At 37.5% G+C, this 13,827-nt stretch overlaps 1 protein-coding gene across 1 annotated transcript in view; it reads left to right on the top strand.

The window, feature by feature from the left end:
* The window catches only part of daam1a (dishevelled associated activator of morphogenesis 1a), an 84,632-nt gene that overhangs the window by 5,295 nt on the left and 65,510 nt on the right, over positions 1-13,827 (top strand). The window lies entirely within an intron of this gene.

Raw genomic sequence — 13,827 nt, 5'->3', positions numbered from 1 at the left:
TCCCAGCAGAAAACGTGCAAAACTCACAATCTTTAAAATATTATGCCAAAAATATGTTTCTAATGTATCATTTAGGCTATTTATATTGTAATTATCACCAGAACATAAGGTCCGGCAATACTATTAATAAAATAACAATGAACTGCCAGTAAAATGTACACAATAATTGCTATATATTAATTATTATTTGTAACAGACAGTGTTACTTAAAAAAAAAACACATATTTGCTATAGCAATATTTTTTTAAATAAAATAATCACCATTCTGAATGAGTCTTATTCAAATGAGACCTGAGAAATGTGTGTTACTCAGTGGTTCAGCAGAGCGCCTACGACGGTGCAGCGCGCGGTGTTCTGTCGAATTGTGCAACACATCGAGATGTGCTTCTCAACACCTGCGCCCATGCGTGGAAACATTTTTTATTTATTGTTTTTTATGGTAATTCTGTTCTTTTTGGGTGCATTAAACAACCAGAAACCCCTTGAAATTATTTGAGTATTACAAATGCGTAAATGACAGCTGATGAAAATGAAAGTAATACTAAGTTAGCAATAATAAAAAAATAAGGTTTATAATCACCCCTAATAACCCTAAACTAGTACGGTTTGACAGGGTAGCAAAACTCGACAGAACACCGGATGGACGCCTAGTTCGAATCCCAGTCGTGGTTTAATTTTCTTAATGTTTTTTTTTTTTCATAATGGCAATTAATGTTATTATTTTTTACATATATATTAATGTAGCCTACATATTTCTACGTATTTCCTGTAATATATTATTTAACAAATACTAATTGATAACATTTGTATAGGCCTAGAAACACACGTTGTATTGGCTAAATGATACATTTTCTTTATTCACACTCTGTCTGGTCCTGTTACCTCCAGAGGATAATTAGGTAATTCAAAACACCTGCTTATTACATGTCTCTATTTATTTTAAGACACTTTTTACTTAGTTTTTTCTTGTTATGAATATATTATTAAAAGACACCTTCTTGCCTACTGTATGGATATATTTGTTTCACTGGGTACAAACAATGCAAATATACCCTCAAAGGTCCTTAGGGTACAGGTGTTTACGTTAAAGCCATTTTAGAGTATTACCCCAGTGACAGTTTAATAGCCTTATTCACAGAGTGCATATAGCACAGTGGGTTTAAAAAAATAATTATTAACTATTTCATAAATGTGCACAGCACAAGTTATCTTTACTCAAGAGATGCCTGCTTGAATAATTGACATACATCTTTCCAAGACTGTAAAATACATTTTAGCTAAAGGGCACTTCAGTGCACTCTTTTCACTACACTGAATTCATGTTTGCCAAATAAAGCTAAATGTTAAAGACATACATTAAAAAAGGACTGAATTTTATTATTTTACCTGGGCGCACATGGATAAAAGTGAAGTGGCTCAATTAATGTAATTAACACAAACATTAAAAAAATAGGTACACTTGACATCTTAAATCCTCGTGCAGCAATATTAATGTGATTTATCAGCTTTCTGAGTCCTACCGTCCATCGTCTGCACTAATAACCAGGAACTAAGCTCCTAACGACAGGTCTAGAGCTGTAGTTGGAACGACGCAGCTGAACCACGGTAGTTGCGAACATTCGCTGGAACTACGGTTCTGGGAAACACCTGAGTAGCTTAACTAAGGTTCGCACTATGCAAGTTACTAACGTGGTTACCTCCATAGTTCCAACCACGCTTTTGGGAAACACCTGCGTCGCAGCTGCATCGTCCAGACTATGTAAGTTGCTAACGTAGTTAGCAACTACGCTTTTGGGAAACGTACCCCTGCTTAATAACACAACCCTTCTTCTCTTCTAGAGTTAAACGACTTTACGTTATTTGATCCACAAGTTTAAAAATCTCTTCATAACTTAGAAATTAACTTATTTCATAATTTTTCAGAACAGCACAAAAGATAATGAGATAAACCTGCAGCTCAAAACACTGCGCTATCATCTTTACTGAAGAAGAAGCTCCTTATAATCCATTATCAAAGAGCTGATGATTTACTCAGTGCTGCTCAGAACCGTTTTTTTTAAATATGGAATATTTGGGTTGCATTTGGTTGGTATTTTGGCTGTATTTGAGAGGTATTTGATTTTGATTTAAATGCTATTTGGTTTGGATTTCTGTTATATTTGGGTTTGATTTGTATTTGGTGTTGTATTTGAGTGGTCTGTGGTTTGTATTTTGAGTTATATTTGGCGTATATTGGATTTGAATTTGGTTTGTGTTTGGTTGTATTTGGGTGGTATTTGGTTTATATTTAGGATATATTTGGGCTATATTTAATGTGTATTTGAGTGGTTTTTGGTTTGTACCGGTATTTGGCTTATATTTGGTTTATATTTGGTTGGGTTGCATTTGGTTTGTATTTGGGTTAAATTTGGGGTTGAATTTGGTTTGTATTTCGTTTGTATTTGAGTGTTTTTTTTGTATTTGGGTTATATTTGGGGTTGAATTTGGTTTGTATTTCGTTTGTATTTGAGTGTTTTTTTTGTATTTGGGTTATATTTGGTTTGTATTTGGGTAATATTTGTGAGTCATTTGGCTTGTATGTAAATGTTGCATTTGGGTTGCATTTAGTTTGTGTTTAGTATGTATAGTTGTATTTGTGTTTGATTTGTATTCTGGCTGTATTTGAGTTGTATTTGGTTTGATATTTTTGTTATTTGATTTGGTTCGCTTATATTTGTGTTGCATTTGGTTTATATATGGCATGTATTGATAGTTGTATTTGGTTTGTATTCGAGTGGTATTTGGGTTGAATTTGCGTTGCATTTGGCTTGTATTTAAGGTTGTATCTGGGGTTTATTTGGGTTGAATTTGATTTGTTTTTGGTATATCTTTGTGGATGTATTTGAGTAGTATTTGGCTCGTATTTGTGGTTGTATTTGGTTTGTATGTGCAGTTGTATTTGGGTTGTATTCGGTTTGTATGTGCAGTTGTATTTGGTTTGTATGTGCAGTTGTATTTGGGTTGTGTTTGGTTTGTATGTGCAGTTGTATTTGGGTTGTATTCGGTGGTTCATGGCCCTTTAATTCCAGTTTGTACTTAATGTTTTGAGACCACATTTATGAAGTCTTGCCTATAATTTCAGGGTTTAAACTCACACTGCAAATTAGTGCATAATCACCATCATACCTAAAGCTCACAGACTGGGAACGTAAAGCGTAGACGTGAGAGTGAGACGGCGTGAGAGTGTGAGAGCGGTGATGTGAGACAGGAATAGATCAGAGACGCTGGTGAAGAATGCTGATGACAGACTGGGTTTGAGATGTTTCAGTGCAGGAATGTCACTCAGCCTCTCCGCTTCAGACGCTCTGTTGCAATCAGAGGATTCTGGGTTTGGTGACGTGATTTCACACAGATACTGAAGAGCTTTCACACTCACGCTGTTCCGTCCTGAACGTTAGACTGGTGTACAGTGGTGAGGATGATGGTGTCTGGCTGGAATTGTCCGTGTGAACAGACAGGTGACTCTAGAAGAAATCCATAATCTACATCCAACTGTTCAACACAAGAGACCCCGCCCACATTTCACAAAGCTCAGTGCAGCATTCTTTAGCTTTCATGAGACATGCCAAAAGTCATGGGACACAATACTACTTCCTGTCGGAGTTTCCAAAAAAGTATAGGTGTTTCCAGTGAAACAGTCGGTAAGTGGAAGTAAAAGGTGGCTATTTCCAGGAAGATGGACAGGTGTGAATATTTCCTAGGAAATGCACCACTTTTATCTCTGTTGACTGTAAATATGCAACACTACAGACTGGTCTGATATCAGTTCAGTCAGTTATTTCATGCTGTTTTATTGGTTCGCATTGTGTGTTCGTACAGTTCTGCATGTTTGCTTACTTTAGTGGTTTTTGGATTAGATGGATGTAAAGCTGCAGTGATTGGCTGATGAAGTAAAGGAGTCATCAGCAGCGTCAGATAATAAGAAAAAAAAAGTGTGACCTGAGGTTGTGGTGTTTTACAGAAAATAAATCACGGTGTGTAGTAGAGATGTATGATATGGACAATAAAAAATGGATGTGCTATAACACTGTTGGATGTTCTGATATTTATATGAAATATGATTAATTAAGATTATAAATTAAATAATTTAAACTTCTCAAAGGTTTTTCAGCACTTAGCTTGGCTGCACTTATTTGTCCCAGGATAAGAAGTAGTTTGGTAAGTAGGTTCACTGTGCACCTCTACCTCACTCTGCCTCACTCTGCCTCACTCTGCCTCACTTTACCACACTCTACACATCTCTATTTTACTGTTCCTCACTCTACACTGCTCTACCTCACTCTGCCTTGCTTTACCTTACTCTAACTCACTCTACCCCCACTTTACTTTACTCTACTACACTCTTCTCTTATTTTACCTTGCTTTACTTTACTCTGCCTCACTCTGCCTCACTTTACCACACTCTGCCTCACTTTACCACACTCTACACATCTCTATTTTACTGTTCCTCACTCTACACTGCTCTACCTCACTCTGCCTTGCTTTACCTTACTCTAACTCACTCTACCCCCACTTTACTTTACTCTACTACACTCTTCTCTTATTTTACCTTGCTTTACTTTACTCTGCCTCACTTTACCACACTCTGCCTCACTTTACCACACTCTGCCTCACTTTACCACACTCTACACATCTCTATTTTACTGTTCCTCACTCTACACTGCTCTACCTCACTCCTCCTTGCTTTACTTTACTCTTACACTCTTCCCCCACTTTACTTTACTCTACTACACTCTTCTCTTATTCTACCTTGCTTTACTTTACTCTGCCTCACTCTGCCTCACTTTACCTCACTATGCCTCACTCTACCTTGCTTTAATTTACTCTACTACACTCTACCCTCACTCTACCTTGCTTTAATTTACTCTAATACACTCTACCTTGCTTTACCTTACTCTAACTCACTCTACATCCACTTTACTTTACTCTACTACACTCTACCCCCACTCTACCTTGCTTTACTTTACTCTACCTCACTACCATGCTCTGCCTCGCTATTCCTTGCTCTGTGTGCCATGCTCAAGCCCACGTTGCCTTGCTCTACCTCCAGCCTTGTTGCATCATATGACCATAGTTTGCATCATGAAGAGCTTCCTCTATTATGCAGTTTTGGTTTGCTGTTGTTAACAATGTTTTAGCAGCTCTTGTGATCTTGTGTTGTCGCATAATTCATTGCAATAATGATAAAATAATTGTTTGATACACCAAGGTTGGTGTGTCACAAACTGAGTGCAAAGAGATGGGAGTGTTAGGAACAGTGAGCACTGGTCTGTGTGGGGAAGGCTGTTGTAGATCAGTGGTTTTGGTGGGAGGTCAGTGATGGCTGTAGCAGATGTTGAGGCGTGGGCTTCAGAAACCATTGTTTGATTCTGAGTCAAGGTCAGTGAGATCATCAGACCCTGAACACAACTTACTTTCAGCCTATTATAGATTAATTTAACCCTTAAAATAACACTGTAAACAAGATCAGTACTGCTTATGCTGAAAATATATACATATATAACTAATATAACTTAGTAAGCAGTGGAAAAACGGCTTATTATATTTTATAGGATTAAGAAAAAAAAACCACTTGGTACCAGAGAAACACACAGGGCTTGTTTTGGTCCTATTTTTCCTATTTATTTCCTATTTATTACTGTATTCTTTCTCAGACTCCGGCTGCTGATGGAGAAGCAGCACGACCTACTGTACTCTCTCTCTCTCAGACTCCGGCTGCTGATGGAGAAGCAGCATGATCTACTGTACTCTCTCTCTCTCTCTCTCTCTCTCTCTCAGACTCCGGCTGCTGATGGAGAAGCAGCACAACCTACTGTACTCTCTCTCTCTCTCTCTCTCTCTCAGACTCCGGCTGCTGATGGAGAAGCAGCATGACCTACTGTACTCTCTCTCTCTCTCTCTCTCTCTCTCGCTCTCTCTCTCTCTCAGACTCTGATGGAGAAGCAGCATGACCTACTGTACTCTCTCTCTCTCTCTCTCTCGCTCTCTCTCTCTCTCAGACTCTGATGGAGAAGCAGCATGACCTACTGTACTCTCTCTCTCTCTCTCTCTTTCTCTCTCTCTCAGACTCCGGCTGCTGATGGAGAAGCAGCATGATCTACTGTACTCTCTCTCTCTCTCTCTCTCTCTCTCTCAGACTCCGGCTGCTGATGGAGAAGCAGCACAACCTACTGTACTCTCTCTCTCTCTCAGACTCCGGCTGCTGATGGAGAAGCAGCATGACCTACTGTACTCTCTCTCTCTCTCTCTCTCTCGCTCTCTCTCTCTCTCTCTCTCTCTCAGACTCTGATGGAGAAGCAGCATGACCTACTGTACTCTCTCTCTCTCTCGCTCTCTCTCTCTCTCTCTCAGACTCTGGCTGCTGATGGAGAAGCAGCATGACCTACTGTACTCTCTCACTCTCCCTCTCTCTCTCTCTCTCTCTCGCTCTCTCTATCTCTCTTTCTCTCTCTCTCTCAGACTCCGGCTGCTGATGGAGAAGCAGCATGACCTACTGTACTCTCTCTCTCTCTCTCTCTCTCTCTCTCAGACTCCGGCTGCTGATGGAGAAGCAGCATTACGGGATCCAAAGTGGATCTCTTGCATTCTAAGGCTGAACTGTTGCTGTGGTTCTGCTGTAGTGATGACGTGGTTGTTGCCGGGCAGCAGCAGTAGTAATGGTGGTGGAGTGGAAGTGTTTTAGTGCTGTTTAGTGGAAAAGTGAGTTTATTACGAGACCACAGAGGCTGAAAATGCAATCATGCCCAAATCGTCTTAAATGTCTTTTGGGCTAAACACTCGTTAGAGACTCAGACAGGCTGGTTTTGGCTCTGTTTTAATGGTGTTTGGGGGTGATTTCTCGTTCACACTTGTTTGTGTTTAATGAGGCCTGTAATAAGCCGGGTGTGTATGTGGAATGCCTGTGTCGTGTCTCGCACTAGTTTTACTAATCTGTCGCCTCGAGCGAGGGCTGCTGTTTTCCCATGTAAAGTGACAGCCATTCAGATTTGACCAGCCAGCCATAACATTATGATCACTAACTGATAACTAGAAAAATAGAGAGCACTTAAAAATTAAGAGTTTTTGATTTTACCAAACTAAAAACCTCTGTAATATAATCAAGAGGAAGATGGATGATCACAAACCATCAAACCACCAAACTGAACTGCTTGAATTTTTGCACCAGGAGTAAAGCAGCATAAAGTTATCCAAAAGCAGTGTGTAAGACTGGTGGAGGAGAACATGATGCCAAGATGCATGAAAAAAACTGTGATAAAAAACCAACCAGGGTTATTCCACCAAATATTGATTTATGAACTCTTGATTTAATTAAAAACAATGTAACTGTAGATAAACACTTGAACAATCATCATCCTAGTTCTAGTTTTTCATAATTGAAATTTTACAATACATAAGATCAGCCATAATATGTATTTTCTTGCTTTGAGAAGGAGTCAACAGTCAGTAGTCATTAAATAGCCCAAAAGCAATACAAGATACACTAGCAGCTCATTTAAGGGAACAGTAGGTTAGAATCTGTGTGTGTCCGTGTGTGTGTGTGTGTTTAACGAACGGGGGTGTACGAGTGCTGGGAGCACTTATAGGAATGGACTTTTAATTAAGGGTTTTAATCAGTCAGTGGCGCACCTGTGTTTTCCACTGACAAAATATACAGCAACACGGCAGAAATTTACCTGAACACACCTCACTTCCAGGCCACCACACCCATCAGTGTAGATTTATTCCTAAACTCTGACGCTGTTTTAACAGCGTGGGCGTAAAAGGCGTAAAAACAGACTGTTGACGGGGTGTAAGATCATCGTAAAGAGCATGGGTTAACGATTACGGCCCCCAGACTCTAACCAGACCACACCTGTAATCATTTATATACCCGCCTGAGTCAGAGCTGCACGCTGAGTTTTGCAGTGATTGTGAAAGTGCAGAAAGTGCAGCTCTGTGAGGTGAGTTATGAGCGTCACGCCTCAGACGGATCGGTGTGTCCTGTTCCGACACGCCTAGAACCAGAAACACTGCAGGACTTCTTCTCACAGCTGTTTATCCAAACACTGCTCACGCTGTTCACAACCACCCAGCAAAAACACACAAGACTCTCTGATTTATTTGGGGTTTTGTGGTGACAAATGGTTGTTTTTTAGCTTTTCTGGATTAAATTCTGGCTATTTTATGAAATGCACTGTAGAATTGGGTCATTTCTCTGAGATATTTGGTTTAAATGATATTGTGTATGTGCTGTATAATCTGAAGACTGTGTTAACCCCCTGATCTTAATGCACCAATAATGGTAATCTTATTCTTATTAAAGTGAAGCAACACAGCAAACAAAATATTTGTGTATTTTGTAACCTGGTCTGAGTTTAGAAAACATGCTATTAGATTTTTTTAGGACACATTTCTGTCCTTTTTTATACCTTAAATTAGTGCTAGAAGTATAATTTCAGCAATGTTCATGTGCAGTATTTACTAGAGGCAATTTATTTATCTATTTTTGACTTTAATCAACTTTCTAACATGTAGGCCTGTCACAGTAACTACTATTGCATCTCAAAAAAATAGAATATCATTGAAAAGATGTACTTTATTTCAGTAATTCAGTTGAAAATGTGAAACTCATATATTATATAGATGTATTAAACAGAGTGATCTATTTTAAGCCTTTATTTATTTTATTGTTTGATTATTTTGGTTTACAGCCAATGAAAACCCAATTAGAATATTATATGATAAGACCAATCTGTACTTATGGCAGTGTGGGCAGTGTGGGCAGTGTGCCAAGTCCTGCTGGAAAATGAAATCCGCACCTCCATAAAAGGTGTCAGTAGCAGAGGGAAGCATGAAATGCTTCATGCTTTTTATGGAGATGTGGATTTCATTTTCCAGCAGGACTTAAATAAACAGTTAAAATAGATCACTCTGTTTAATACATCTATATAATATATCAGTTTCATAATTTAAACTGAATTACTGCAATAAAATAAGTTTTAATGATATTCCTGATTTTTTGTTGAATGATATAACTTATTTTTCGCTCAATTTAGCCTATAAAAGTTTAATTAAATGAGGCACAATACAGGATAGCCAATCAGAACAGAGGCCACAGTAACAAAAACAGACACTTTTTTTTTAAAGAATGGTTAAAAGTGAGAAAAACAATAAAAATCCAAGAAAAATGTGGGTTTTAGGTCCGTTAATCAGATTAAGAGTGAGTTATAAAGTGAGAACAGTGAGGGTTATGGGTTTATATGAGTGAAGGTCAGCAGCAGGAACGGCACGTGCTGCCCGTCTAGACTTTCATCACCAGAACACAAGGCCACAGAGTCAATAGTGCAAGAGTGCTGTTACACACACACACACACACACAAATAAACTGTCTAGTTTTGGTTTCACACTGAGCACACTAAAGAACTTTATTGAGAAGAGATGATATTAGATTACAGTATTCAAAACACACCAGAAACAAATTCACAGTATTCAGTTTCTGGTCCTGGTTCTGGTTTGCTGGAACTTTCACACCTGCTATTTTGGTTTGCTTGTGATATAAAGTACCTCTACCCACTTTTATTAGCATTGCACTTTTACTATAGTACATATACTGCTCTTTAAAGTGAGTTATTTTGTGATTAGGGACCCTTGTTTGCACTATAGTACAGTTTTTGCTCTTTTAAATTAAGTTATATTGTGATTTAGTATACATACTTGAACTTTAGTACTGTTTCGGCTCTTTTAATTGAGTTAGATTGTGTTACAGCACCCATACGGTTCCTATATTGAGTTATATTGTGATTTAGTGTACATATTTTCACAATAGTACAGTTTCTGCTCTTTTAAATTGAGTTACTTTATGAGTACAGTACCCACACTTTAACTAAGTTTAGTTTTTACTCTTATAATTGAGTTAGTTTGGGATATAATACTTATACTTTTACTATAATACAGTTTCTGCTCTTTTGAGGTAGATTGTGATGCAATTACCTTGAATTTATTACAATGTCTGCTTTTTTAGTTAGATTTTTAGAGTTAGATTGTGAAATAACTTGTACTTTATTTATAATTATAATATAGTACCCATTTGCTTACTCTATTACAATTTCTGCTCTTTTAATTGAGTTAGATTGTGATACAGCACCCATATTTTCCTGATGGGACACTTGCTGCTCTTTATTGAACTAGGTTGTGATCCAGAATCCATGCTTTCACTATAGTACCGTTTATGATCTTTTAATCAAGTTTTACTGTGGTATAATACAGTTTATGCTCTTTTGAGTTAGATTATAATTTAGTACCTATTTATTTTCACTCTATAACAATTTCTGCTCTTTTAATTGAGTTAGATTGTGATACAGCACCCATACTGTACCTATAAAATAGTTTCTGCTCTTGTAATTGAGTTATATTGGGATGCAGTATACATATTTATTTTCACTATTACAGATCCTGCAATTTTAATTGAGTTGCTTTGTGATTCAGTACCCATATTGTCAGTATTATACAGTTTCTGCTCCCTTTGTTTAATTTGATTGTGATTTAGTACACATCCGTTTACTATTGCACAGTTTCTCTGCTTTTTTAATTGAGTTAGATTAGGATTTAGCTTGATTTAATATCCATATTGTCACTGTAGTAAAGTCTCTACTTTTTAAAATGAGTAAGATTCTGATTTAGTATCCACTTTTTAATTCTAGTAGAGTTTCTGATATTTTAATTGAGTTAGATTATGATTTAGTATCCATATTTTTTCTATTGTACAGTTTCTATGTTTTTAGTTGAGTAAGATTCTGATTGAGTATTCATATTTTTATATTGTACACTTTATTCTGCTTTTATTAATTGAGTTAGATGGTAAAACGAACACAGATGATTTAACTGCATTACTCTAAAGTCCACTGATCAGTGTGAGTTTGTTGTGAGGCAGGTCAGGAGGAGTCTGAATCTCAGGACGGGTAATCTGATCCACTCTTGGACACTAAGGCTCTCATCACTGCTTCCACATGCTGCCTGGAAGGGGATATAAAGTTTGAGTGCTGAGTGCAGACCACTGTTTCACTGTTTCAGTCTTTCAGAGTGAAGAGCAGAGATTCACTAAAACCCAGACATACATCACATTTAACACATTTAACACAGAGCATGCTACAGCAGAAAAATGATCACTGGCCACTTTATCAGAAACACCTGCCCTGCACTCCCACATACTCACCACTTTACTGTGGCAAGTGAGTGAAAATAGAATAGGTGTTCCTAATAAAGAAACCAGTGAGTGAAAGTACAAGGTACTTCCGTACCATGTCATATAGTATAGTAGGCAAAATGACCAGTGGGTGGACGCACAAGGTAGTATAGTTTAGTATAGTTTAGTGTAGTTTACTGTAGTGTAGTGTAGTGTACTTTCTAATAAAGTGGCCAGTAAGTGTGAACACAGGGTACTGTAGTATAGCCGGAGACAGTATATAAAGTATCATACAGTACAGTATAGTATTGTATAGTGTAGTATAGTTTGTGCTTCTGATAAAGTGGCCAGTGAGAGGCCACACAAGGTAGAATAGTTTAGTATAGTATGGTGTAGTAGGTGTTTTAATAAAGTGGCCAGTAAGTGGATCAGTGTTGGGCACGTTACTTTGAAAAAGTAATTAGTTATAGTTACTCGTTACTTCTCCAAAAAAGTAACTGAGTTACTATCGGAGTTACTACACTATAAAAGTAATTAGTTACCAGTAAAAGTAACTATCGCGTTACTTTTTATTATTCGCCCGTCAAAAAAAGGAAATCAATTATGCATTTACTATTATTATTAGAAAAATAACAAACGAAAATAAACCCAAAATGTTGACAAAAATATAATCTAACGAATTTAAAAAAAATAAAACGAAATTCTCCACACAACCAAAGAAAATTACTAAAACTTGTAATACTGAAAAAAGCGGAAAAACGCGTCTGGGGGTGAAATTAAACAAACCAAGCCACACTCAAAGGAAATATGTATATATAAACAAAACAAAATAATGGACAAAAACAACAATTTAATGACCGTTAAAATGGTATTAATATAACAGCTTCACCAAAAGAGAATAGAGCTTAGATCGTGCCCAAAAAATCCGACCCGACCCAGCCGGAGCCCGTGCACGTTCTGCCCGAACCATGAACTGTCATTATGAGCCCGACCCGACCCGACCCGCCCCATAAACTGTCTGTTTTCGGGCTGATTGAATGAGCGAAATATAATCAGAATTATGTTAATTTACACTGAAACACTGAGGCATAGAACTATTATTTAATTAAAATGATTTTTAAGAACAGCTAAACACAGTGCTGCAAGTCAAACGCGGAGGCGTTCACGTGCGCCCAGAGCTACGTGATTACATTTTTCATTTTTATTATAGTTTAATTTTATTTTGTTTTTATTTTTTCTGTTCAGTAAGTTTTTGGGTGGGCTTGCTAGCGCGAGCGCTTTACACAAGAACTAACGCCACGGACCACGAGGTGCCGCGCGCTCGGCACAACAACTCCCGCTGTACAACAACGCTGTACAACAGCTCTTATAAATAAATTAAACACGAAAATGAGGGTATTCTATCAGTAATTTCAGTTCGTTTTAGTTAGTTTTATAAACACAAAATACAGTTCGAGATGTTTTTCCTTTTAATTACCGTTTTTATTAGATTCAGTTAACACAAATGTTTTTCACTTTCAATTTTCACTATTTCGTTCGCTTTAGTGAACAATAATAATTACCATAGCTTTATATAAACACCAGAGCTTTATATAAAATAAAAATAGGAGCCCGATTTCGGGTAGGTCCTCGGGTCAGGTCGGGTTCAGGCAGAGAATCTGAGCTCTAAAATAGAAAGCAGCAGCACCACAAAAACCGGAGCAGCTAAAAAGAGCTTAACGTCCTTAATTGGGAACTTGGGTTGTCCACGGCAATCACTGAATTAATTAGAGCACGCAAATCGTCACAATTGTGCCTCACTTCACCACGCCAACCCACAGGCACAGCGGCCAGAAGCTCAAGTTCACCGGACAGAGGAGGGGTTAACCAGGGCAAAGCGAAGTTAAAACAAAACAAAAAAAAAGTTCATAGAGCTGCTAAAGTAACGTGCAGTAACGGGGTGTCGGAAATGGTAACGGCGTTATAATTACAGTCATAGTAATTAGTTAGATTACTCCTTACTGAAAAAAAGTAATGGCGTTAGTAACGCCGTTAGTTTTAACGCCGTTACTCCCAACACTGAAATGGATACACAAGATAGTATGGTATGGTATAGTATAGTACAATATGGTACAATATGGAATGGTATGATATAGTATAGTATAGTATGGTATAGTACAGTATGGTATAGTAAGTTATGTTATAGTAAAGTATAGTATAGTATGGTATATTACAATATAGTCCAGTATGGTATGGTGTATAGTATAGTATAGTACAGTATGGTGTAGTGTAGTGTATAGTATAGTATGGTATAGTACAGTATGGTATGGTATGTTATGTTATAGAAAAGTATAGTATAGTATGGTATGGTACGGTACAGTACAATATAGTCCAGTATGGTATGGTGTATAGTATAGTATGGTATAGTACAGTATGGTATAGTATGTTTTAGTGAAGTATAGTATAGTATAGTATGGTATAGTACAATATAGTCCAGTATGGTATGGTGTATAGTATAGTATAGTACAGTATGGTGTAGTGTAGTGTAGTGCAATGTAGTAAAGTAGGTGTTTCTAATGAAGTGGCCAGTTAGTAGACGCACAAGGTAGTGTGGTATGGTATAGCACGATACAGTTTGCTATGGTAGG

The sequence above is a fragment of the Astyanax mexicanus genome, chromosome 14, assembly GCF_023375975.1.
Source record: "Astyanax mexicanus isolate ESR-SI-001 chromosome 14, AstMex3_surface, whole genome shotgun sequence".
NCBI lineage: Eukaryota > Metazoa > Chordata > Actinopteri > Characiformes > Acestrorhamphidae > Astyanax > Astyanax mexicanus.
The sequence above is the reverse complement of the archived record's forward strand: the minus strand, read 5'-3'. Positions and strand labels throughout refer to the sequence as shown.